The 27,042-nt window shown below is 44.2% G+C and overlaps 1 protein-coding gene across 12 annotated transcripts in view; it reads right to left on the bottom strand.

Annotated features, from left to right (window-relative positions):
• Window positions 1-27,042, bottom strand: part of SEMA6D (semaphorin 6D) — a 573,086-nt gene that overhangs the window by 30,166 nt on the left and 515,878 nt on the right. For 4 of the 12 annotated variants that reach the window (XM_032343612.1, XM_032343614.1, XM_032343616.1 and 1 more), the window contains exon 1: window positions 23,376-23,635. The exons of 1 other annotated variant lie outside the window; for it this stretch is intronic. The gene's annotated coding sequence lies outside the window, so the exon portion shown is untranslated. Of the gene's footprint in view, window positions 1-23,375; window positions 23,638-27,042 lie in introns of those variants that run through there. 7 more of the 12 variants (XM_032343619.1, XM_032343622.1, XM_032343620.1 and 4 more) reach the window with 3 other exon arrangements.

Below are 27,042 nucleotides of genomic sequence, written 5' to 3'. Positions count from 1 at the left end.
TCTCCAGGTCTGTTGCTCTTTCTATCACCTGAATGACTAATCTCAGAGAGGCTCAAAATGGATTTGCATAGACAAAAATAAAATCTATGCTCCACAGCAACACTCGGCAGCGACCTTACAAATACAAGGCCGTCAAGGAACCAGGGGCCAGCATTTGGATAATGCTTCTCTTAGCACCCCGCGTTCTGGGTGTATGGATTCCCCTAATTCCCAAAACAAACCTCCTTCTCCTACCTCTCTGCCTTTGTGCGTGCTGCGTCTACCTCCTGGGATGTTCTCGTCCTTTCCTCTTCCTTGCTGTGGCCAACTCCTCATCAGAAGTCATGTTCCACCAAGATCTGCCACCGAAATCTGAGCTCCCCTTTGTCACAGCACACAACCCACGGCGCTCTAGTTCCTCCTTTTCTCAACTTCCTTTCTCTTACCCAGCCCCACACTATAGGTTCCTTAGTACAGGGACTGTGTCCTTTACGACCATAAAGAAATTTCAAAAACATTGTCGGTACACAGGGGCTTAATAGTTGTTGGTTGAATGAATCATTGTGCGTAACCCTGTATCTTATCAGGAGAAAGAAAAACGCTGAAGAATCTCCTCAGAGCACTTTTTGCACGGAGAATGAACTGGTAGCAATAGGTCAGCCATGTGCACCAGAAATGAATCCAGGCCAACACAAAATTATGCTGCAGATTGCGTGGAAGGCGTTCTCTCTTGTGGTTGCTGGTGTGACCACAGGAAGACACCGGCTGCTGTTGATGTTGCAGTTGGAGGGATGGCTACACCGGAGTCATGGTGCTTCAGTGATACTGTCTGGTCCATTTCCTACAATGACCAGAGCCTTGGGCCTGAGGCCCCAGATTCCACCCCAGCCACAGGAAGCGGAAGCACCCTGGGAAGCTACCGAGAAAAGGGTGTTGTTTTACACACAGAGACAGGCTGAATATTGTGGAAAAACGGCTGAGGGGAATTAACCTAATTACCTCTGGAGGGAAAAGTGTGGCTGGCTTTCCTTTTTCACCACCTACCCTTACTACAGACTTGCAGCTCCTTGGTAAAAAGGTGGAGGGTTGGGGGTCTTTTGTATAAAGGACAGAGGACAAAGTGCGATTATAACAAGAAAAAGTAAAGAGCTCTAGCAGGACTTGGGGAAAGAAAACAGGCGGGACCCCTGGGTTTCTTCCCAAGTTGTGTCTATTCCAAGCTGGAGCAGGAGGGAAAGCTGCCTCTTTTGTGCTGCACATACCGAAGGTTCCAGAGAATTTTCAGGGTGGTGGGAACTCAAGTAGAGGCAGCCATTAACCCTGGCACAGTGCTCCCCCGAGTTGGGGTGGGGCGCTGTTTTCAGATGCCCTCTAATCAAAGTTGCCAGGCCCTGAACTCTAGCTGAAGTGAGTCCCTAACCCCTTCTGTGCTTCCTTGGTCTCTCTGCAGCACCCAACCTTCCGGGGCAGATGGGAAAAGAGAGGGCGTTGTGGGTTAGCTGTGGGCTGGGCAGCCAGGGCCCTGCAGGCAGGTGTGGACTAGCCTGGCCTCCCAGGCTCTCAGGCCAGCCCCTCAGAGGTGAGGTCCGGGAGCACGGCTGCTGACTGCTTCGCCAGGGTTTTTTAAAGGGACAAGTGAGGAAACGGAAGTAAAAATACTCTGTTAATTGTCGAGGTGCTATAAAAGCGTGAAGAAGGAGTATTATTATCAGTGCTTTATTTAGTGGCAGTTTGCATCAGCACCGTCCCCTGACGTCGCTGACGCTTTGGCTCCAACACGCGTGAACCTCTCTCATTCCACAGATGCAGCCGCTCCCTGAGGTGCCTTCCCCGCTGGGCCCCCCTTCCCTTTACTCCTGCTGTTCTCTGGCTCTGGAAGGATTTCTTGAGTGAGGCTGCGCTGACTAGTAAGTTCCTAATTGTGCCTGAGGGCCATCGCCCTTTTCCATCTCCCTCTGTCTCTTTTCCCAATCTCAGCCAGGGATTTGCCAGGGTGGGGAGCACGGGCCAACTCATCTTTCTGATTAGACCGTGAGTTCCTGGAAGGGAGAATCTATGACTTGTTAGTAGAAATCTACTCACAGGCCAGTACGTGAGATGTTTCCCGTGCCCGCTCCTCTAAGAGAGCAAAGTTTGCCGTCAGTAACATACAAATTTGGTTTATGTGCCCCACCCCGGAGCTGGTGTAATCTGCAGATGGACGCTGGAGGCTAGAGAAGTAGAGGTGGGTGATAGTGATCACGACCCGCCATGGATGAATGCTAAGGCCGCACGAGGCATGATGCTAAGCCACCCCTCAGGCTGGTGGTGCGATTTTCCCGCATTTGCAGATGAGCAGATAAAAGAGGCAATCTGCCTTTGGTCCCCAGACTAAACAGTGGGGCTTAAGTCAGCTGGACTCCAACATGTATGGTCATAATCACTACACCAGAAAAAGATAATGCCAAAGAAATGGGAAAGAGAGGGGAAGAGAGGCATTTGTCATTTACTAAGAAAAGAATATCCTATTTTTAGCTTGACTTCATTATTGTTTTAAGATGCAAACAGCACTACTTTCCCTACATCCCTTCTTCTAGTCTAATGACCTAGCAGGTAATGGCAGCAGACAAAGTTTCTATGACACAGTAAAATACTAACAGAGGAGTTTCATGCAGAAGAGAGCCAAGAGCCTGCCTCCCTAAGTCTCGGGAGTTGGCATCCACCTCTTCCTCCCATCTGCACCTTGAAAGTGGTCAGAGACCTCTTCCCTTCCATCCTTGACTCAGCAACAAAGGCTTTAAACTGTTTCCAGGGATGACAGGGCAGAGGTGCAGCAGGGACCCACCCCCAGGGCCAGGGTATCTCCTTGTTCTGATGCTTCTCTGCGGACACAAATTAGGGTGGAAGGCCTGACAGGCCTCTTTGCTCCCAAGTCCTTCAAAACTAAAGAAAGCCTAGCTTGGGATCTCCTTCCATTAAATACCTGGTGGGCCAGACAGAGTAGATATGAGAGGGAAGCACGTTATAAGGTAAGTCTCCACCTCTAGAGAGCTTGTCTACTTTTTTTTTTTTTTTTTGCTTTCTATCTTTAAGGACTTAAAAGAGCAAAGGTGAAGTTCTCACCTACACTTCATCTCAACCCCACAAAACGACTGGAAAAGGACTGTCATTGTGTGGAACCCAAGGGAAGAATAATGGGATGATGGTTCATTTTCATACCATTCCTGGGAATTAAACACCCTCACACAATTCAGTGAGAAAACAAGCTTTCAGAATACTCTGGCTCTAACACCCACTAGCTGTGTGACCTTGGAAAAACGACTTCACCTCATATCTGTAAAGAACAGAAGATGATTTCACTTGTCTTAAAGGATTGTTCTGAGGCTTACAGGCTCAATATACAGTAAACCTTTAAAACTGTGCCTGGTGAATAAGAGCAGTAAGTGTTAGCCGTTGGTATGGTTATTGCTGTTAGTATTATTATTAGCATCACTCTGCTTTCTCTCTGCTCTGTCTCATGACCTGCGATAATCTCACCTACTCTAACGATAAACTCTAGAGATTATAGTTCCACATTCTCTCTTGTAATATTCTTTGGAATATTGGACGAAGAAACTAACTTCAAATAATTTCCCTTTTCGTGGCACTAGTAATAGAAACCCCTAAGTCAACCACTCAGTATTCAGGCAAGATTTTCATAACGAGGGCTGTTGGCACATTAGAAGTTAAGCATTCTGCCAATATAAATGCACCAAATATACCTAATGTCATTATTCTTGAGGTTCATCACACACTCAAGTCCATCTTTAATATCTATCTTAACAGAAAAGAGCCATGACAACAGATGATTAATAGCACTGAGACCTGGCTTCCTGAAGAAGGTTGGATAATGGACGGAATACCGCTACATTCCCAGTAGCAGGAAAGTCTGTTCAAGAGATCCTGGACTGAATTCTTTGTGGGAAAGGTAAATGGGGTGAATGGAAAACTCGGTCCTAATGCCTTCTGGAAATCAGGGGTGGAGGTTAGTGCTACAGTACATCCCAGTCCATGATGTCCCAAGTATCTTGATGTTCAGACTCTCAAAGGGCTAGCAACTCTGTATGGCGATTTAAAACATGGCACCCAAATATTTTTAGACCGTTCGCATTTAGAAGTGGATGTATAGATCCTCCCCTCGAATCTAGGATGTGGCTACTTGAATAATGGAATATGGTGGAAGTGATATATCAGTTTCCCAGCCCAGAACTTAAGAAATGGGCAACTTCCACTTTCTATTTCTTCAGGCACTTGATGTTGACCCAGCCACCATTGTATGAGGAAGCTCAAGCTGCTCATGGAAAAGGCTTTGTGAAGAGGCCCCTGTGGAGAGGGATTCAGGCCAGTCCTAGCTGAACTCTGTTCTGAGGAGCAACCCTGACCCCCATGAGAGTGGGCTGTCTCAGAATTGGATCCCACAGCCCCAGGCTGAGCCACCCCAGATGATACTATATAGAGCAACATAGTATCTGCCAAAATGTAGATTCATGAGTCAAATCAATTTTTTTTTTTTTTTTTTTTTTATTTAGTAAATGCTGTGTCTAGTGTGGGGTTGGAACTCATGACCCCAAGATCAAGAGGTCCACCGACTGACCCAGCCACCCTGCTACCCTGGTTCCCTGATTGTTTCTGTTTTAAACATCTGGTTTTGGCATGGTTTCTAATGCAGTTAGGTGACTTATATATTCTATGTTTAGTGGAGAACCCTTTTCTGGACCTTTTCTAGGTATTCTATCTTGAAATATTGCTTTCTTTGCTTTTTCCTTTTAGACCAGCAAAAGACAGTAGTTTCAGATTGTTTGTCTGTGTGTCAGAGAGTACAGAACTTGTCCCTAAAATGTTTTGTTCCAGTCTCTTAAGATACTGTCTTCTTGTTATTTTTTATAGGATTTTATTTATTTATTTATTTGAAGAGGGAGCGAGAGAGCCAGAGAGCACTCGAGCAGTGGGAGGGGCAGGGGGAAAGAATCAAGCAGACTCTGTGCTGAGTGCAGAGCCTGACACAGGGCTTGATCTCATGACCCTGAGATCATGACCTGAGCCAAAATCAAGAGTGGGAGGTTTTACCAACTGAGCCACTCAGCTGCCCCTTATTATTAATCATAGAAAAACAAATTATATCAATGAGGTACAATCTCAAATTAGCTTTTTTTTTTAAAGGATACTATTTAATGCTGGTGAACTTGGGATGAGGTCAATATACTACTCATGGCAGGGTAACTTAGGACAACCATTTAGAAAACAATTTGACAACATGCACTAAACACATACACCCATCCATGTACATTAGTCATACTAATCTTTGGCTCAGTAATTTTACCTCTAATGATTTATCCTAAGCAAATAATCTAAAGTAAGAAGAAAAAAAGGAACCTTATTAGAGGAGGATGCCCATTGTAGCCTTATTTATCATGGTGAAAAAATTGGAAGCAGGCTAAATTTCTAAACTTGGAGAAGAAATTAAAAAAAGGATATTACATCAGCTTTGTGGACTATTATGCAACCGTTAAGATGATAAAAAGGAGGACCAGACATCCTCCAGCTTATGATGCAATACTAAGTATGAAAAAAATCAGAATATAAAACTGTATATATACTGAGTACAAGTTTATAAATACAGAGGTACATATAAATGCATATTAAAATGGAAAAGATAAAAAATAAGTTATTTTATATAATAGTTTATATTAGTTTTTTCCCCCTTTGAAAGAAAACATTGTATTTTTTTAATGTTCAAAGAAGGTGGGATGGAGAGAAATCCATTAAAAAATTAAAATTACCCTTCACCTCAATTAAGCAGAGCATTTTCTTGGTTAAGATGGTTGTTATTGCCTTTCTGTCAAATAAAACCAACAACTAATACTTGCATCCCATGGAAAATAACTTATTTTAGATGGTAACTTCCTAGACAATAAGTATCTCTATCACTTTGTATATTTATCCTCTGGGTGTTCAGTATGAGAAAATGGAGGTAATTCAGTAATTGCAATTAAATGAGCATATTATATCTCTGGCTTTGTTCCTCACCTCTCCCAACCTTCTACTTTTCCCTTCCTAGACTTCCAGAATATGAAGAATATTATTTATCTTTAGTATTTAGTATAATAATATTATACTAAAATAAAACCAGCAACAACAGTTTCTATTTTAAGAGTGAACTTTAATCCAATTTTTACCAAGACCCATGCCAATTCGAAATCACTGCTTTTCTCTTGGTGCTAGTAATACACTGACTGTCTTTTGCATTAAAATTTAAGAATTACATTCACATAGGAGAAAGAAAACTTGGCTTAGACTTCTTAGTGGTCCAATGTACACCAGTAAAAGCAAATGGAAAACTGACTGTAACTGTGTTCTTGGATATTTAAAGCCAACACCATTTTTACCCCAATGCCTCAAACACTGGCGTCAAGGTCTCCTTTCTCGACTCTAAAAATATGCACAGGAAAGTGGAGAAGGAAGACTTGGCCTTTTCAGATCCCAAATTTCCACTTACAGCCCTGCCAGTGGAGACACAGGAAGCAAGAACATTTCCTCTGCCAGCTTTCTTGCTCACCGCTACAGTCATCCCCCTCCTTTAGCAAGATCCAAATAAGTGACCATCTAAGTGTCAGATTAACTTTTATTTGAATGTATAGCAAAACATTAGTACATGTCTTTAGAAACTAATTTCCAAGTGGAACTTTTCATATTTTACCGTAGAGATAAATGGCTGCTGGAACGCTGAATCTATTTCAGAATTTGGTCACATTGAGCCATTTTTCTTAGTCATAAAATAAATACCATAGCAGATAAGGATAATTCCGTACTTCTGCCACTGGTTGTTAGAGCAACAGGAAGTCAGACTTCAGCTCTCTCTGCAGCCCTTTACAAATCAGCCCACTCAATACTGATGCAAATGTAAACACATCATTCTGCCAACTGTTGGGGCCAAAGGAATATCTTGGGAGCTAATATGTGAACTCCCATTTGGTTCTAAGGCTTCTAGGCTAAGCATCCTATTGCCACAGTAAAACAGGCAGGAGTCAAGATGTTCTCCATAAGCAGAAAATAAAGTTAAATAAGGTCAAATTAAATTAAAATAAGTAACTATAAACAGACCCTTAAACTGGATAAGTTTTAGGAGGCCCAAAGAACAGGATACTTGTAGCTCTTGAAAGCCGAAAAACTACCACTCTTTCTTTCTCTCACACACACAAACATCCTAAACTATTTGAGTTGTTTAAAAGAATCTACATTAACACCTCTTGATCAGGGTCAAAGTAAAAATTGCTTAATATTTAAGTGATGAAATCCAAAGCACTAAGCATCAAGGCTTTGATCTTAACTGGCTCCTGCTACTGTGACTTACACCAAAGTTGTTTGTGGGCTTTTAACACTACAGACAGCCTTCCCATTTCTTTGCTTTAACAGGCCAACAGCGTGCCTATGAAGTAGGAGAGGCCCACTTGATGATGCAAATGTTCAGGGGGTGATTAGAGACACCCTCAGCATTGAATTTTCTTGTGATCTAAAATTTGCTGAAGTAGAAGGTGGTTTCAGGCAGAACTCACGGTGTATCTAAAAATGACGGCTGCTGAATCTCAGTTAATTTAGAGGATTTTTTCTTTGAAATGTCTTTATTCAATGCAATTTACCAGTGACCTCGACTTGATAAGAAAACATGAGTGTGTCTGAAATCCGTGCTTGCCATGAAATAGATGTACATTTTAATACAGAATTTGTACCTCTCAGAGGTGTCAGAATGACTGAACCAGAAAAGATCTTTGTTCTCACACTGAGTAAATACAGATTCAAGGGTGGTGCCTTATTACTTATACTTTGGAGACACTGGGTCTCTATAGCTATCCGGGCCACCCTCCTAAAAGTTAATACTGAATATAAGATGACATGGAATATACCTTGAGCTGGCATTCCCTTGATGTGCCATCGTGGAGTCTGTTTTAATTGGTCAGTGCCCATGCCAAAGGGCTGGTTAAATATTTTGATTATCACCTTGCAATAAGCCAAACTTTTTGGACTGTAAATTAGAAAATTCTCAAAGATGACAATATTTGTATATCAGGATTTTAAGTTCTTAGATATGGCTTTCTTTTTAAATGTGATAGAAGTACTGGAGTGAGTTAAGTCTCCTCTGGGATATTAGCCTAAAATTGGATAGAGAGGAAAGGACAGATCCAAATGAAATGAGCAGAATAATACCAAGGCTCAATGAATTTGATTTTTTGTTGTAAAACTATCAAACAGCATGTAGGCCTAGTCTAGAGGTCAAAGGTTTTAACAAGAGCCCTGATTTCAACTTCCTTCTTCTTTTTTTTTTTTTTCCCTTTTGACCCCATAATGCCCATGTCTTAATACCAAGTTTTGAAAGAGTGATCATCACAGGTATAATCCAAATGCAGACCTGACATAATTTTATACTAGTATCTTGGTCTACTGAAGTGTGAGGATTGCCGGCAGTGACCCTAGAGACCACGTCTATGTCTATTTTGCCGTAGTTTACGACTGAAAGAACCAGTGCCCAGGGAAATTAGGTGGCTTGTCTGAGTATATAATGCAGTGGGAACTCAGACCCAGAGTCTGGATTCTTTACAACTCATGACTGTCTACTTATATCGATACAAAACAAATGTCAAAAACAAAACAAATGAAAAGGAGCCATTGGGATGGGCCATGTGATTTTCAGGGGCCAGTGCAAAATGAAAATGTGGAGGTCCTAATCAAAAAATTATTAAGAATTTTAAGATAGCAACAGAAGAGCATTCTAGGCATGGGGCCAAGCTTGGCTGCACAGGTAGCATACCCAGGAAACTGACCCTGGGTGCTCTGATTTCATTGCTTATGGACACTGACTCTTGGAAGGCAAAGGGGAAGAAAGGCCCTGTGAACACTGAAAGTGCTCAAAAATTATCTGTCACATGGATAAGTGAATGAATGATGATGCCTATGAGTGGGAGAATATACCTAGGAAATTACTACTAAGACTCAGGGGCAGGTTGTGCTAATGCAGTAAGTCAATGTGAGAACATGGTCCATTCTTTAAGTGTCACAAATCATAATCTGAAATACTGCATAACATAATCAACCTTCACAGTCCTGACACAGATAAGTTGCCAGAACTACGTCCAACCTGCGAGTGGCCATGTAAGTATGTGGTAGGCATTACCGTACTATTATGTCCTCAAGAAATGCCAACTGCTTCCCAGAACTGTTTTGTATTTTTTTCTCTCTTTTGCATTTAGAAGTATCCATCCAGATATATTTTATGGAACCCATCCGTATGCAAAATCTATAAGCCCTTCAGATATGAATATTTCCTACATTGCCAGGCATCCTTGATTTAAAAACAATAGTAATAATAATAAAACTACTACAATTTATTGAGTTTTTATTATGTCAGGTAGCATGCCAAGTGCTTTGAATGTATTTCCTCCCAAAGAGGATCTCGTAACATATCTATGAGGTTGATATATTATCCTGATTTTTCCAGAGAGGAAAACCAGGCTTTGAGAGATTGAATGACAGAATCAGAATTTGACCTTAGGACTATTTGGATTCCTGGAGACTCACTGTTCTTTGAAAGGAAAAATAGTGCAAAGTTGGACATACTGAGAACAGCAGAGCAGGAGCTATTACCTGACTTGAAAGAATGAGACTTTTATTCGATAAGGCCTGAGTGAAGTTTCACTTTGGTGAACAGAAATGAAAATCTAGGTGGTTAATTTTCAGCTTACTACAAAGGCAGATCAGTTGCACAAAGATAGATGGAGGAGGAGTCCCCTTGCCCACATTTTATGGGGACTTTGTCCTGATTTATTACATTACGATACCAGGAAAAGAAGTTAACAGCGTAACAGTACAGAGTGAGAGAAGGCTCAGAGCCAAGCTAAGATTTCCTCGCAGGTAGTCTGTAGTATGTTTCATTAAGAGATAAGAAAAAGATTTTTTAAAAATGTGCATAACTTCCCTCGGTAGATACAGATTTACAATGTGTAACAGAAACACGGGAATGGTTAACTTTAGAGATTCAGGGGTCAATGGTTTTTTGAAGTGGGGATCATAAGAAAATATGAATTTTTAATCATGAAATGTCTCAGAATTGAAGAAAATATAGTTAGTGTTTCTGTCTCTACCCCTCAAGAGATAAGAGTGCCTTCATAATTATGGCTTCCATTTATTTATTTTTTTTTTAAAAGATTTTATTTTATTTATTTGACAGAGAGAGATCACAAGTAGGCAGAGAGGCAGAGAGAGAGAGAGAGAGAGGAGGAAGCAGGCTCCCTGCTGAGCAGAGAGCCGGATGCGGGACTCGATCCCAGGACCCCGAGATCATGACCTGAGCCGAAGGCAGCGGCTTAACCCACTGAGCCACCCAGGCGCCCCTTGGCTTCCATTTATTATGACGTTTCAAAGTGTTAATTTAGCAGGAGTATCTCATTTCTTATTTAAAACAAGCTATGGAAAAAAAATAGGAAAAAGCCTGGAAGCGTAGCAAAAGCAAATTCATTTTATATATATTCTGTCCGTATTTTGTAGCATTGTCCTCCAAGGTCATATCTTTTGTTTTTTTAATTGTCTGATTAAATAAAAAGTCTGTTTTAGGTATGCAAAATTTTCGAATAAGGGCAGAAAAATATTTCTGGCCAAACACCAAAGTTGTATAGCTTGAGCGCACTCATGAATACGTCAATGTAATATACACTGTGTCTGCATAGTATGCATATACAACAATGTGATATACACAAATAATTTCTAACAAAATGCTTGTTTTGTTCATGTAGCCATTCAATAGTAAGAGAGTCTCTCCTGTCTAAGTCCACTGGGGTGGTCCCATTCCCCTGCACAAGACTGCTTTAGGCTTCAGCTATGAGCAGGTGTCACGACTCTATACACAGACACCAAGGAGAAATGTGTTACTAGGAGAGGTTTCTTAGTTAGCCTTGGTCTCTTGATTTGCTGGATACTCAATTGGAATGCGCCAGTTTTGCTGGAAATATGAAAAGAGTTAGCCAAGGACAGGGCAACAGCCTGGGAATGGCAGAGAATACAGATGGCACCTAAGTCTTTGATGGCATCGGTGAATCAAAGAATTTACCAACCCTGGAGCCAGCCCATGTCAGGACTTCTTTTTATGTGACTTAATACACATGTCCTCATTGCTGAAGCAACTTTGAGATTGGCTTTCTGCTACTTATCGCCAAACGCAACGTGACTGACAGCTATTATGTCCAAAGAACTATTCCGGCCAGTTTCCATGCGTTATCTCTAATTGATTTCACATCTCTAAGCAGAGGATATTTTCTCCATTTAACAGAAAATGAAACTAAGACTTGGAGAAACTAGTCATATACTCACATCCAGTTATTGGATAGGACAGGATTCCAACCTTAGTCTGCCTGACTTTGAAAGTTATCATTTAAAATCTCTGTATGTGGGCCACCTGGGTGGCTCAGTCAGTTAAGGGTCTGACTCCTGATTTCAGCTCAGGTCATGATCCCAGGGTTGTGAAACTGAGTATGCGTAAGCGTCTCTCTCTCCCTTTCTCTCTGCCCCTCCCTCCTCTCAATCTTTAAAAAAAAAAAAAAAAAAAAAAAAGCTTCTAAAATCTCTGTATGCCTTTGTGTACTTGTGTGGTGGTACTGCATTTTTATATATTTTTAAATATGTCCACACTTATATACCTACGGTGAAGGTGTTATCTGTGCGAGCCCATCATTTATCACATTTTTTCAGTCTTTGAAATGTTAAGATGTTATAAACATAAATATGTTTAACACAAAAATGTTAAACAGACTGAGACAGAATTGAAGGAATATTCAATAAAATAAAGCAAATGGCAAGAACTGGGAAAAGGAATCATTACCAGGTTTCCTTTTCCATGGGGATTACTTATTTACCTCCTCATGGAATTCCAGCTCCGTCCTTGAGACTAGCTGAGACATCAACATCACGCTGGATGACATCTGTATTAAAGACTTATCAATCTGTACAGATAACATTAATGAGTAGGAATGTTGTAAGGGAGATACGTGTCTCTACAGAAAATAACCAATCAAAGATGGCAAATGTGCTGGATGGAGGCTACCACGCACCTTCCGTTTTCACAGAAGATCTTCCTAATCAATCAAGGCATTTCTTTTTTTCCTTGACCTTGGATGTAGACCCACAGACTTTTCCATCACTATCTGCAGCAGCCGCTGCCAATCAGTCAGGTGTGGCTCTCTCCTTGGAAACTCATTTGCCCTGTGTGTCCTACATGTTCCGCAGGGGATGGCTCTTCAGGGACATAACTGAAATTACAGGGAAATTGTGCCATGCTAGCTTATCAACCCCTGAGAGTTGAATGAGGGAAAATTACCGCTAACCGAAAATATTATCTATGTATTTCTGAAAATTGAGTCTAAAAACTATATTAGCAGCAATGAAGTTTAAGTGATCCCGAAAGAAAAGGGCAAAGTGTTGTAAAATATAAATGGCAATAATAAATGTGAAAGTTGGGCTATTTGTGTGTCTGTCTCTTTTCTTCAGATTAGCTATACGCACATTCACGAAGTGAATTCATATGTGGAAAAAATCACCATTGGGTTTGATCCTATCACCTAGCTAATTAAAATATGGAAATAAATATAGCATTAAGGAATCCTCCTACTAGAAAGAATCTTGAAGATTCTTTGGACTCTCTCCGCTGCCCATCCCCACCTCACTTTGTTCTAATGAAAAAACTAAGGGCAGCAAGGCCAACGCCTTGTCCACAGAAATCTGTTAACTCCATTAAAACATGTTCCTCATATTCCTCCCCCGCAGATGACCCTCTGGTCTGCCCAGTTCTCCTTTATTTAATCACCCCATGAAAGACAATTGGATTCAGAGATTTTGTAAATGCAGTTGATCAGGTAAATGATATTCATCCTCACAAGACATAAATGAAAGACCATGTACAGTATGTAGAGTCCAAAATAGGACATGAAGATCAGCGTGGTGTGTTTCGTTACTACTATAACGATTATTTTTAAAAGCCCCCAATTGATTATTCTCAAAGTAACAGGGCCCTCCTGAGCACTTATGTTCTATAACTTTATTGTTTCTTCCACTGATGGAACCAAAGAGATTTTCAAGTGAGTGGTTCAGTTGTGGGCTTTGAAGTCAGACAGGCGAGGGCATGAATCCTGACTCTGCCGTGGCCCGCCTGTGGTGAGGTACTGAACTGCCTCAGACAGAATCATGTCCCCAGCCCTCCCCAAAGATGTCCACACCCTAATCCCTGAACCTGTGAAGAGGCTCCTTTACCTGGCAAGAGAGACTTTGTATATGGGATTAAGTAAAGGATCTGAAAATAGGGAGATTTTCCCGGATTACCTAGGTGGGCCGCAATATAATCATCAGGGTCCTGAAGAGACGGAAGGGGGAGGCACACAGCCAGGAAGGAGTTGGCTACTACTTCTAGAAGTAGAAGCCGGCATCAGGGACGGCTGGCTTGGCCTTGGAGAAGAGACCACAAGTGAAGGAAGGAAGGCAGCCTCCAGAAGCCGGGAAAGATAGGGAAATGGCGTCATCCCTAGGGCCCTACGGACACCTTGCCTTTAGCCCAGTGACACCCATTTGGGTTTTCTTACATCCAGAACTGTGAGGTAATGTAGTCGTGTTGTTTTAGGCCTCTGGAACTGTGAGGATTTGTTGCCACAGCAATGGGAAACTAAGTGATGCTCCCCAGTGTGTGTCTCATCTATAAAATGGGAATAAAAAAGTATATGCCCCGAAGGGCTGATGCAAGGATTTTATTAAGGGAATATAAAGAAAGCACATTCGTGCTCGGCAGAGATTAAAAACTCAATGAATGTTAACTATCATTATACATGTGATATCATCACATAGACTAGGGATTTATATAGTGCTGATGAGAATAAATGGTGATTCCATAAAATGTAATTCATTCTATCATAATAATACCTTACATCTGGGCGACACTCATCTGGCTTTTATGGAGCCTATTAACCTCCACTGTCTCATGCGATGCTTATTAGAATTGTGACTCCACAGATGAAGAAGAGACTGAGGGTCCGAGGGGACAGTGCTTTCCTCAGTCACTCAGAGAGCACTCTGTTGGCCAGAGTTGGAGTCCAGGGTTCCAGATTACAGTACACTCCCAATCTCATTGTGTGGCTTACAGAAACATACGGGTATGCTATGCGGAATCTTAATATGAAACAAAAATGATAAAGCCAAATGATGATGGGGTTATTCATCGTACACCAGACCATTTCCCATATGATCTCACCCAGCGACGTCTTCTGCCAGGGCCTCCAGCCCCCCGCTCCTCCTAGCACTGCCTGAGTACTCTCTCTAATGCATCTAGTCAATTGTGCAAAGCACAAGGGAAAAAATTCCATCCTGACCGCAGCAGGCAATCACCTTATGCCCTGAAGCATGAAGTTTGATTACCCTTATCTCAGTTTATCATTAAATCAAAAACTGTTGCTATGAATACTGGCCTAGGACTCCATTTATGAAATGATATAGGCCAGTCAGCAGAAATAAGTGAGTGCCCTTTTTCTTTCTTAATTTCTGCTCACTGTGAAGATTTTTTTTTTTTTTTTTTTGGTGAACAAGGGGGTAAAAAAAGCCTCTTTAGCTTTGAACAGATTTTATTACTTTCTCCACTCTTTCATGAGCTAGCTGGGATGCCTCAGGCTCATCGCCACTCTCCCCGTGCTGTAGGTAAGAGGTTTCAGATCTGATACCTAGTGACCTACCAGTGCTAGCCTTGAAGTCTGCACCTTGTCTGGGCGGGGAACTGCACTCTGGCCATACCAGAACACCATTTACCAAAGCGGGGTCAAGGGACTGCAGGGTGTGGGTCACCTGAACTTTTTGATGCAAATGCAGACTCTGGACCCCACAGAATAGAGCTATTAGTGCTGGGGCCCTGGGAATCTGTATTTTAACCCTGTGCGCGCTGATGAGTTTGATCGTTGGAGGACTACTGGTAGAGAACAAAGCTGTGGGTAATGACAGGAATGGTCTGGGAATGTGCCTGGATTTCCCCAGTGCTCTTCAGTTTTTCATCAGCCCGGGGGCAACCAGCACAGAACATATACGCCAATCACATCTATCGGCCTTCAATACAACCAACAGTAGGAGCCAGATTTCTGAGGCCATGAATCCCAAATGGCTGACTTCGGGGTCAGGGTTATGCAACTGGACATCAAGGGCTGGGGTAAGTCTCCAGGCCACTCGACCTCTCCTGCCAAACTTTCCAGTCTGGTTGACTGTGCAGCAAACGTGGTGCATGGGGGTAGAGGGTAGCTGAGGGCGAAGCTGGCTTCAAGAGCTGCATGTCTCTCCATGGGGAGAGACAGCACAGCATGAGGGCTAAAAGCCTGAGCTCCGGAGCCAGACTGCATTTACTTCTGTTTAATAGACACCGAGAAACAGACAGCACTCACCACCTGCCAAGCACTATTCTAAGTGCTTTTCAAATATTAATTCGCTTCTGTCTCACTACAACCCTTCTAGGTGGGTACTACCACCGTGGTCCACCTTTTCTGTGGTGAAACCAAGCCTCAAAGAGGTGAAGTCATGGGCTGGAGATCACAGCTGTCAGCCACACGGCCTGGACTCACACCCCGAGGGGCCGGCTCCAGAGTTCTTGGTCAGGACCCTACCGCGCGGTTTCTCATGGATCCAACTCCCCTGTTGGACCCTGGGAAAACTGCTTCAGCTCCTGTCCCTCCCATCCCTCTGTGCGCCCCTGTATCAAAAGAGGACATTATGAATAATAGTACCCGTCCCCAAGAATGCTAATCAAATCATTCAGTAGATGAGGCACACCGTAAGCACTCAGTAAACGCTCCTTCTTAGCTACGGAGGGGTCCTACACCCTCAGGGGCAGCCTGAGGATTAAATGAGATAACATATTTAAAGTATTAGGCACAGTGCCACGGCACACAGTAAGTGCTAGCTGTTATTATTAGCTGAGTTGAGCCAGGCCAGTTTATTTTAGGTCCTGTCTGCAAGGCAACTGTGCTTTACGCAGGAGGAGGCAGCCAGTCCTTCAAAAAAAAAAAAAAAAAATAACTGGGTGGGAGCCAGACTCATTATTAGACTGAACAGGTTCTCCGCTTTATGTCACTGGAATATTCCTGAAAAGTTCCCGATAGAGGATTTGTATATGTTTAATCCTCCTTCCCCACTGACCTATTTTATAATTTCTGATTGATCCTTCATTGGCAGTGATTTCTTCAGACTTAAGTTGTCTCTCAGACTGTCATGTAACTATTACCTTGTGAAAGACTTACATATACCAAGGAAAACTGAACCACTGGAGCAACTCTTGGCAAAGTAATTGGCTTAATCATCCCCTAATGTGATTGTTTCATTTTATTTTTCCTTTGTTACATGTCCTAATAAGCATGCTTCTACTACACAGAATGTCTTTCCTTCCATGAAGCTTATCACCTCCACTATTAAATGGAACCTTGGTTAAGTGGTTTGATTACGACTTATGTTAACTCAAGGGGTGAATGATGGCTTGGCAACCTGGGCCCGCTGGGGGTGGGGGGGGTGGGGAGGTGGGGTTATGGGGCGCCACTGCTGGGAGGTGAGTTTATCCTGAAAGCTCAGGCACAGAGAGCGCAGCTGAATCCCCAGGATGAATCTCAAGGATGGCATTTTCCAAAAAGAAGCATTAGTAATTTTCCAGGTTGTTTACTGCTACTTTTTCAATTGATTAGGAAAAGACTGTCAGCTCCAACCCCATTTTTTGCAGTTTACCAGGCATGATAGGCTCTATCTGCAATGTAATAAAATGTTAAACTCGACAGACACGTTTACTAAGATGTTTGCTGCGCGTCACTCACTCTGCTACCTTTCAGAGATGAACAGGAACAGGCAATCCAGCCTCACGGGACCTGCAGTGTGGACTGAGCACCTGGAGTCCAGCTCCTGTCATTCTCACAGTTTTTTTGTTGTTGTTGTTTGTTTTTTTTTTCTTTTTTAAAAGATTTTATTTATTTATTTGACACAGAGAGAGAAAGAGAGAGAGATCACAAGTAGAGCAGCAGGCAGAGAGAGAAGGAGAAGCAGGCTCTCCACCAAGCAGACTGCCCAATGCAGGGCTCGATCCCAGGACCCCAGGATCATGACCCGAGCCGAAGGCAGAGGCTTTAACCCACTGAGCCACCCAGGCACCCCTCATTCTCACAGTTTTAACAAGTTTCTACTCTCTTCTGCTTCCTCTCTCCACATCCCCTTATCCCCTCTCCAAAACCCCCAATATATGTACACAATTTAGTCCTTACCATAGAGTCTACATCTAAAACAGAGTATTTTTCAAGTTAAAAAAAGTTGAAACCAGCGAAGCAGGACCCTTCTAGTTTGGTTCTGCTAAACAACCCCATGAGGGGAATAGTCTTGCTAGGTAATTTGAGGCAAATCATGTTATCCCTTGCAATGTGCCTGTGCAACACCGAACCTGTTGGCAGTTGATATGGAGTTTTTAGCTCTGATCACGGAGCAATCTACGGAATCACCACAAGATTGATCCCATTCATTCTGATGGCTTAAGCCATGGGGCCATCTGCTGAATGGCCAAGTAGAGAGAGCAGACCAGAGATACTCAATAAAGATTTGTGGAGTGCATAGCAAACTGCCTCTTCACACCTGAAATGCAAGTCTGTCCTAGGTTAGGACTCAGATGTGGACAACTGATCGAGACCCTTCCCCCCACCCCCACCCCAGGGCCTTTGCCTAAGCTGTTCTCTATGCTTGGAATGCCCTCCCTCACACCACCTCCCCCACGGCCCCCTCATAGTCCACCTGTCCAAATCCTACCTAGTTCAAGGACCAGCTCAAATATCAGCGGCTGCACAAAGCCTTCCCTGACTACCCTAGCCAGAAATAACTCCTCACTCTTCTCAACTCCCATAGGTCTGTGTGTATGGTTCTGGCCCTGAAAATGCTCACCATTTTATTTTGGCTCTATGTTTACCTTGTCTTTTCTATACCACTCAGCAAGACCCTTGAGCTCTGGAACTATGTGTCAGTTCCTCTTTGAACCATCTCCCCACCCTGGCACCTCCTTGTGCAGAGCAGACACTTGGTAAAAGTTGGCTGAATGAACAAATGGTTTCCCCAGCAATGACAAAAACAGAAACAACTGCAACATTCTTTCTTCCTTCTTCTGCCTCCCCTTCTCCAGCACCGTCTCTAGCTTTTAAAAATATATTTATTTGATACCCCAATTACCCATGGGAGGAGGTTCGGGGACCTAAAGATGTAGACAACTCCACAGACAGAAAAAAGTTTCCAGGGACCCCTATAATGACAAGCGATGCCTAGGCCAACGCAGACGCTGGGGGAGTCTGAGTCTCTGGTCCGCTGACAGCCGGCTCCTGGGAATGGAAGTGTTATTTTCCCAAAGAGCTTCATCTGCTCTGGTTCACATGTGCCAGGTCCTCGTCTGACTAGAAACTCCTGACTTTATTTTTAAATACAGGCTCCAATAATAGGCTAAGGAATCGCGCATCTTCCCGAGGCCTAATTATACATGTCCCTACACACTGGCCTTCTTCAAACCCATATTTCTTTCCCATAAATATACGCAGAACAACTTAAATTTTAGCATTCTATGTAGTGGTAGTGTGTATTTGTGGTTTTTTTGTATCCCCCTTCTGTAGGAATCCTGAATAAAAAAGGACAACGAAAGAAATGCTGACGCGCGAGGGACAATTTCTCAACAATGCGTCCGCTTACTCCTCCAGGTAAAAGGATTCTCTCACAACCATAAGGAAGAAAAATGTGTATTACAATATAATACATAGTCAAACTTCAATAATACACTTTCCATCCTGGTGCCACTAATGCTTGAACAGCTGCGGTTCTCCCTGTCTTTGCTGATGGGCCCCATAAATACTCCTGGGAAATGGGACAAGGATACATAATGGATCTTCACCTGCCAAGATCAGGGAAATGAATGTCCATGGCACCCGGATGCAGACTCACTTTTTGGTGGAGAGTGATGAATTCTGCCATTTGTCCTGGGCCACTGTAATCTTGGACAGGAAAGCCTACCATCGAGAAAAATGGTGGGAGAAGGAGCTGTTCTAGGACACTTGAGAAGAAGAGTGTGTCATAATTATTTGGCCACCAAGAATAAAAGGGAAAGAAGTGTATAACAGTATGATTTAGTTTAGAGAAAGGTTAAAATTTAAGAGAATACCCACACTGTATGTATCGTTTCATTTGGTATAAAATGTTCCCTCAAAATGGGACTCTTTTATTGAAGAACAAATGTCAGAAATATCAGGGAGTCACAAAATTATAGGGTCATTCATGCTCCCAGAAACAATTCAGTGCGGAGATGAAAGAGTGTGGGCTGACATGTGAGCTCAAATCCCGACTCTACCATCTCCCTGGCAGTATGACCTGAGGACAATGACCTGACTTCTCAGGTCCCTGAGTTTTCTTTTTAGATAGAGCAGTGATAATCACAGAGCCCACCTTGTGCACTTGACTGAAAGTTACAAGAGAGAATTATGATCAAGATTAACAGTAAGGGATAGGTATTGCATGGAGGCTGCTGTTTCCCCCCTCTTCCCCTTTTCTCCATCATCATCATCTTCATCCTGCCATCCCAGATGGTTTGTGGCTAACTTCATTAGTAAATATGAGAGGAAGAAGCAAAATACGAGGCGGTCTCCCTTGCCCGCATCAAACTCCAAAAGCAGTACTTCTAATCATGAGAGTTTTCTTTTTAAAGCTACCCAACATAACTTAACAAGCGCATCCACCTAACTCATGTCCTTTTTTTTATCAAGCTACGACTACTGCGACATACTTTCTTAGTAAAAAGAAGAAAGCCCCCCCCCCCCCAAAGCAATAGAAGGCACTGGGTACTATCAGACAAGAGTCCCAGATTTAAGGACATCACATGTTCTTTGTGAAAGGGGAGGAAGCAGCGATATGTCCAGTTCTCCAAGGAACTTAGACAAGGTCTTTTTCTGTTTTCAGTCATTCAGAATCACAGGCTAAAGGCTACTTCATTCTTTTCTTCCCCTTTTCAAAAAGACTGCCTTCCGAAGCTCTAGGATGTAGGGTGTCTGGGTGGCTTCTTCTAATTCTGTAATTCTGGTGGTTTAACTGTGTCAAGCCTGCAGAGGCTTTCCCGTGGGGTGTCTAAGGCTGTGGCAAGTCCTCTTTGAAGTGGGGCACACCATTGCAAGTGGGCAGGGTCTGCAGAAAGGTCTGCAGGTATGCCCCCAGAACTGGATGAGGGGCCCAGCCCAGGTTGCCAAACAATGGAAAGTTCCCGTTCTGGGTGTTAACTGTAGTTACCACAGCCAGACAATGCTGCCAGTGGTGTGGAAGAAAAAATTGCTGTAGCCAGCTGTGCTGTTCACAGTCGGATGGATTCTGTGTAGCTCCAAATGGTGATGGAGCCAGCAGCCTGTTGTAGCCAAGGACAGGATGATGGATGATCTACATACTGTGTCCAAGTAGAGAGAATGGCAGAAGTTCACTTCAGGGTTGTTAAAATGCTAATCTGGGGGAATTAACAAAAGCTTAATAGAAATGAAAAGTTTGAGAAATAAGTATACCTCACGGGGTATCTATGTGGACCACTGATTTGATCGCCCTTGGTTACATAAATGGTGGCTTTTCCCAGTAAAAACATTTCCTAGTTTTCCTGTTGAATGAACGGAAGCACCTCCAAATTGTTAGCGGCACTGCCACTGTTGTGGGTCTAAGGAGAAAAGTCAGCCCAACAATAGCCATCTCCACTGAAGAAGGTTATGAGAGGCTTAATACAGTTATATGAATTTTACTCTCTCTGTGTCCTGGGAATAAATCAAAACATGTCCATTCCCCCCCCACCCCCCAGCAGAAGTTGGCAGCTGTTCATGAAATAAGCAGCAAGCTAAGACATAGGCTTTGGTGGATCTTAAAGCAAAGTCTCCATTCACATGAGTTCTCCTGTTCTAATGACAGTTTCAGTTTGTGAATTACACTACTGGTATATTGAACGATGGAGTATTCATAATTTAGGATTCAACAGCATGCTTCAAAAAAAGGTGCATATTTACATTTCTTGCCAGTGATCCATTTCGCCACGTGATCCAAGAATGCCATTTGCATTCTTACTTAAGTTGAACATACAGAAACATGGCTGCCTCACCTGGCTTTGGAACACTGGCTAGCATAGCTGCTTGCAAACGACAGGTTTTCGATAAATACTGACTGACTGGCACACCCCCGAGTGCCTCTTGTTTCCTCTAGAAATGAATCTAAAATGTGAGGCTTAAAGTCTATTAATTGAAATAAAAGGTAATATTTTATCCTGCAATGTGTGAGGGAAAGAGTTCACCTCTTACAGTTATACCAATAACGGTTAGGCATTCAGCCAGGCTCTTAACTCTGCATAAAATGCATCAGAAGGGTGAAAAATGACCCCATTTCAGATGCATTTTTCACTCTTTGTATCTTAGTGAAACTCACATACAAGAACAATGACTAAGCTAATTACTAACGTTTATTATGATGGAGCAGCAAGAAGTGAAGAACTTCTCCAGCTTCAATAAGTCCTTAACAATTATGGGCATCTTTGTGAACCAAAGCTCTGATTCCTGCTTACTTGCCTGTGTGCCTTTCAAGCAAGAGAAACCACCACACAAGGATGCAGGGGCCCACTTACCCAGAGCACCGTTACTGGACAGATCCTTCCTGTGTAGCAAGCAGCCAGTGAACTGAAGTCCACTGGATATTTCTAAGTTGCCCTCACTCTAAGGACTAATAGGTTTACATCAGAGTCATCTTTCAGATCAATCAGACCAGGGGAGACATGACCAGATGGTGCTATTAGTGGGCACCCAAAAAATGAAAGAGAGAGACAGAAAGAGGGAGAGAGTAGAAGGAAGGAAGGAAGGAAGGAAGAAAAGGGCAGAATGACCACAAACCTAATAAAACTTGAGTTAACCAGCTGTTTTGTGATGGAAAAGTCATAATATTCCTGGCATACTGTCCTACATCACAGAAATGTTCCTCCAAAAAGGTCATCCATGTAGTATCTCTAGTATAAGTGAAGAGAGGTACCAATATTTTGTAGGATCCAATAAGACATAGTAACTAACTAAATGACCCAGGGGGAGAAAATGGTTTGCTAAACAACACATTTTGGAAATCTTAGGGTTATTTACTTAACTGTGTTTCTGAGAGCACATTCTAGGGACCTAAACAGAGCACAGACAGTAACGACAAAAAACAAAACTCGGCTATGGCTGGGCTTTAGTTTATTTACCTTAAGCTGTTTTAAGTTCATGATCATATAGGCCTAAATTTCAGGGCTTACTTGACAATTTCTATTTACCTAAGCCGGGTAAATGTTTGTGTAGTATTTGCCAGCCTGACAGAATATGCCTGTCACTCACTACATTAAACAGGACTACACACAACTTGATTTCCTGAGTTAGATAGCTAACAGAGCAATAGGATTTTTTTTAACAACTTGAGTAAGCCAGCATCAAAACCTACTGTTTATTGAACCAAAGGATAGTAAAATGCTCATCTTGAGCTGTCTGAGATTTTTCTCAATTCTACAGGGATGAAACCTGGAAGAATTTCTTCAAACAAGAATTTTTCCTCTGCTGAGCGACAGAGACCAAAACGAGATTGGAAAAATGTTAAACCCTTCCCTAGGACTTTAGCCTTGAAATAAACAAAAGAATCCACTTTATTGCTCCAAACATCAAGCAGAGGGGAGAACAATCCTGCAAAAGCAACTAGACTTTTTACTGCAGACTTAAAATTCTCAGTAGCCAGAAGTTCTTGGGAAAATTACCCTAGACATTTCTTTTCCCAAGTCACTGGAAACACTACCGTTATTTTTGAGAGAAAGCAGTCGCCCATCGTTGGGGACATAAGGTCCAATTACTATTTACAAAGTCCATATATCTGTAATAACGATCTACTGTCCCTCCTGTGTGACAGCCGCCCAGCTGAGACTGGCGAGGGGTTGGGCTGCTGGAACTTGGGTCGCTGACTGGTCAGCTCAGAACAGGCAGTACTACCCTGAGTTCCTCTAATGCTGTAATTAATACTGCTACTTCATTCCCCTCTAGCTTCCATGACATTTAGCTCTTCACAAGTTCAGGATTTAAACAATCTCTAGACAGCGGTGGTCCCGAGAGTCGATTTAGCAGAAATTTTTAAAACCCAGTTCTTATCCATACCAAGTCTTTTATGACCTTTGATTTCAATCCAAGACTTAAACACGACGGAGGAAGCTTTAAGCCTTCCCAAATTACCCAAGGCGGCTGGTCTATCAGTTTCTGCAGACCAGGAACAGACATCATCGCTGTCAAGACGGGAAATAAAAGTTTCCCTACCTTCCTCCTCACCATCCCCCTGCCAGCGGCGGCCGATACGAGCGGCGGCTCCCTCCCGGCTGCAGGACGCCTCTCGCCGCCGGAGAAGGGGTTCAGTGCAAAACTGACTTCTTCCTTATTTGTTTCCATCCATAATTGATGGGTAGATGAGAACGTAACACATCTCCGCGCTGGGCTCTTGCCGCCTGGCGGAGACCCTCTCCAAAACGCTTCCGTAAATCATTTCCAGCCGTAGAACAAAGCACGGAAAGTTGCGGGGGAGAGTGGCCAACAGGAGAAACCCGGGCGCCGGGTGGGAGGTGGGGGTGGGCGGTGGGCAGCTCCAGGCTCCAGAGCCCGCCCGCGGAGCGCTCCGCCAGCAGGGGGAGAAGGAGGGTGGGAAGTGGCTGCCCTCCCGGCTGGAGCCTGGGTTGGGGGGGTGGAGGTGGCCGGGTACCCCGAGCCCCCGCCCCCAGGCGCTGCCGGAGGCTGTCGGGTCCGGGGGCGCACTGACAGGTAGCGGGCGTCCGCGGTGAGCTGCTAGGTCTCGGCGGCGGCTCTGCGCCCCTTCTCCCAGAGCGGGCGAACGCCTGCGGGTCCACTCCTAGCCTTGCGGGCGCTGCGCGACCCCGACGGTCCCAGCGTCGGCTCCGGGGCGGGCGGGCGGAAGGGGGCGGCCGAGCCCGCGGCCGGCTCTGTCGGCTTTGGCTCAGCTTCTTGCGCTGGCTGGAGACGCCGTGACCGAGCAGCCAAGCAGCCCGGGTTCCCACTGATAATGCGCGGGGAGAGCGCGGAGCCGGCTCTGCCTGGCAAGAAACTTTTACTTGCCCCCTCCTTCCGCTTTTTTTCGGGGGGGGGGACGTGCACAGTGGAGGGGGCCTCCAACTCCACGTGCCCCTCCCCCTAAACCTCCAGCATTGTCAGTTTTGACGGGTCCGCCAAACCTCTCCGGCCCGCTGCGCGTCCCTCGCACGGCAGGCGGACAGGGCTGCTTGGAAGAGAAATCAACTCTCCAGTGACAACACACATGCACGCACATACACACACGCGCGCGCGCGCACAGGCACACGCACATACACGGGCTGCGACTCCGGCTCTGAGGATCTGCGTCCGACCCCCACCAGGCGTCCAGAGCATTAGCAGATTATAAGACGGTCTTACCTCATTGGGGGTGGGGAGTAGAGGTCGGCTGGTTAAAAAAAAAAAAAAAAAGAAAGAAAGAAAGAAAGAAAGAAAGAAAGAAAGAAAAAGAAAAAGCTCAATACGCGCAGGGAAAAAAGAAAATAAAGAAAAAAAAATCCGTCTTTCTCTTTAGGTCTTGGCTTCGTCGGTATAATCCTGAAACTCGCCACCACCAGTCCTTGCAGCAGCGACAGCAGCAGCAGCAGCGGGACGGAGCGGGAGCAAAACAAATCGAGGCAAGGCAAATGGTGTAATTCGATCCATCTCCAAGTCAATCCATCAGGCGAGCCGGAGCTGGTTCCCTCCCCGCACCAGGCAGCTTGCGACGCGGGGCCCACCCCCGGGCACGGACAGCAGGAGGCGCGGGCGGCCCGGAGCGCTCACCCTCGGCCGAGCGCCGTGGCCAGCGCCGCCTGGAGGCCCCCAGCCCGGCGCCGCGGCCCCGCTGACCCTTCGGTGGCCCCCGCGTCCCTCCTCCTTGGCGCTCTGCTGCGCACCCTCCCTCTCCGCACCTCTGAAGGGCTGCTCCTTCCAGCAACTCCCAGAGCCTCAGTCATCCAGCTCGCGGTGGCTGCTGCAGCCTGCAAAGCAGCCTTTTCGCTTTCCTCCCTCTTTCCCTCTTTTTTTCCTTCCCTCACTTTTTTTCAGAGCTTTCCTCCAGACATCCAGAGGACAAATCATTGCAGCCCAGAGGAGCTGCAGGCGCAGTTGCTCTGTAAAGTTCGGCCTTGGTTTCTTAATCTAAGATTTATTTTTTAAGCACATCCTTACAAAACCGCCCCCATATTACCTTTCTCGTCCCCCAACCCCCTCCAATTTCTCTTTATAACCACTAAGCAAAACAGCTGGGAAGAAGCAATCAAACATTGCTTTATCTTTATAAAATACAGAAATTGCCTACTAAAAATCCCATTTCTACTTTGAATGAAAGCCATTCAGTACAGTATAATTTTGCAGGCTAATGAGCCGGTTTTACAGGCAAGTGTTTCGTGTAATATGTTGTGGGAGAAATGAAAATGTCCTTGAAGTGACATCATTTAAAATTGACTGTCACAAATGAAAGTGGAAAAAAGGCCATATATTCCAAAACAAGAGGATTTCAATCCAAACTTCATTTCCAAGAATGGGGGCTGTGTTTTATTAATTTCCAGTTGAATTATGAATCACTGAGGGCTCTGAATGGCTGGAATGAACCATGATATCCCAAGAAGAAGAAGAAGAAGAAGAAGAAGAGGAAGGGGAAGGCCAAGGAGGAGTTGGAGGAGGAGGAGGAGGAGGAGGAGGAGGAGGAGGAGGACAACAGAGCTTTTTCACCAAACTTTCAATATTCATTTGAGTATAGTTAATTACCCGAAAGAGAAAAGAAGGGGGCGGGGAAAGGATTTTCCTTTCCTCAATGGTTCCTGCTTTCTCCTCTGCACAGAGTTGCATGTTTACATTTAGGAAAAATACCCTGTTCTGAGTTGTTTCTGAAACTTCCACTGACAGCCTTGAAAAGGAACTCCAAAAGACACCCCATGGAACTGCGGAACTGCGGCTGGGACCCATCCGGAGAACTGTTTCCTCACCAGTTAACACTTTGTTACCAAAAGGCAGAAGGAGGGAGGAGTGGAGGAAGAGTCTTTTAAAATATAAACTCTCTTCCTGCTGTTCTTCCTATTCGAAGAAAGGGGTAGGGGGCGGAAAGAACAGCTTTGGCAACTCTGCTCTGTGATTTTTCTGTTGTTGTTAAGGCTTTTGTTGGCTGGCTGGCTGGTGTTTTCTGGTTGTGCTGGGCTCTGACATCATTGCAAGTTACTTGGCAGTCAGGGCCCTTCCCCAGCCAACTTCTGACCCAGAAAGCTGTGCCTGTTTTACTGGCATCCAGTCATCCCGTATTTTCTCCACCAAGGGAGCAGGCCCCGCTGCAGGCAGAGGGCTCTGTGCACTGAATGAAGATGCAACGGGGTGACCCGTGGCTCCATAAGAATTAAATTGCCACCCACCTGGAGGCAGAAAGCTTAGGAGTTGTTCTGTCTCTGCAGTAACAGCAAAAGGGGGGGGGGGGAGTTTCAGTTCTTTAGATTCCTGAATTCTTTGCTGAAATTCCATGATGACCAACTTTACAGAGCACCACCCCTGGGAGTACAGTTTATCCTGGACTGAGTTCTTCAATCCAGGAATAAAAAAAACTTTGAGGCTGCAGAAGGATGTGCTAATAGGTCATTTCAAGCCAAGGATTAGACATGTTTTCAGTCTAAACATCAGTCTAGACCTCTGAGCCAGTCTCAATGTTTGGTTCCCTGAGGAAGAGAAGTAGGGGAGTGGACAACCCACTGACATGGAAAGAGTGACACCCTGTGTCTTTTGGTCGGGATCAAGACATTACTCTTAGGAATTCATCATCTCCTTGGTTCCTGGAATCTTGATTGTCAGGAAAATGACTTTCTTTTCGTTTGGATTTTAGTGGGAAACAGTCTATAAAAGCAAGTGCTCATTCTATGCAATTTGTTAGCATTTGGTCCTT

Source organism: Mustela erminea, chromosome 5, assembly GCF_009829155.1.
Source record: "Mustela erminea isolate mMusErm1 chromosome 5, mMusErm1.Pri, whole genome shotgun sequence".
In the NCBI taxonomy this organism is placed as follows: domain Eukaryota; kingdom Metazoa; phylum Chordata; class Mammalia; order Carnivora; family Mustelidae; genus Mustela; species Mustela erminea.
This window is presented reverse-complemented; position numbering and strand designations above follow the sequence as displayed.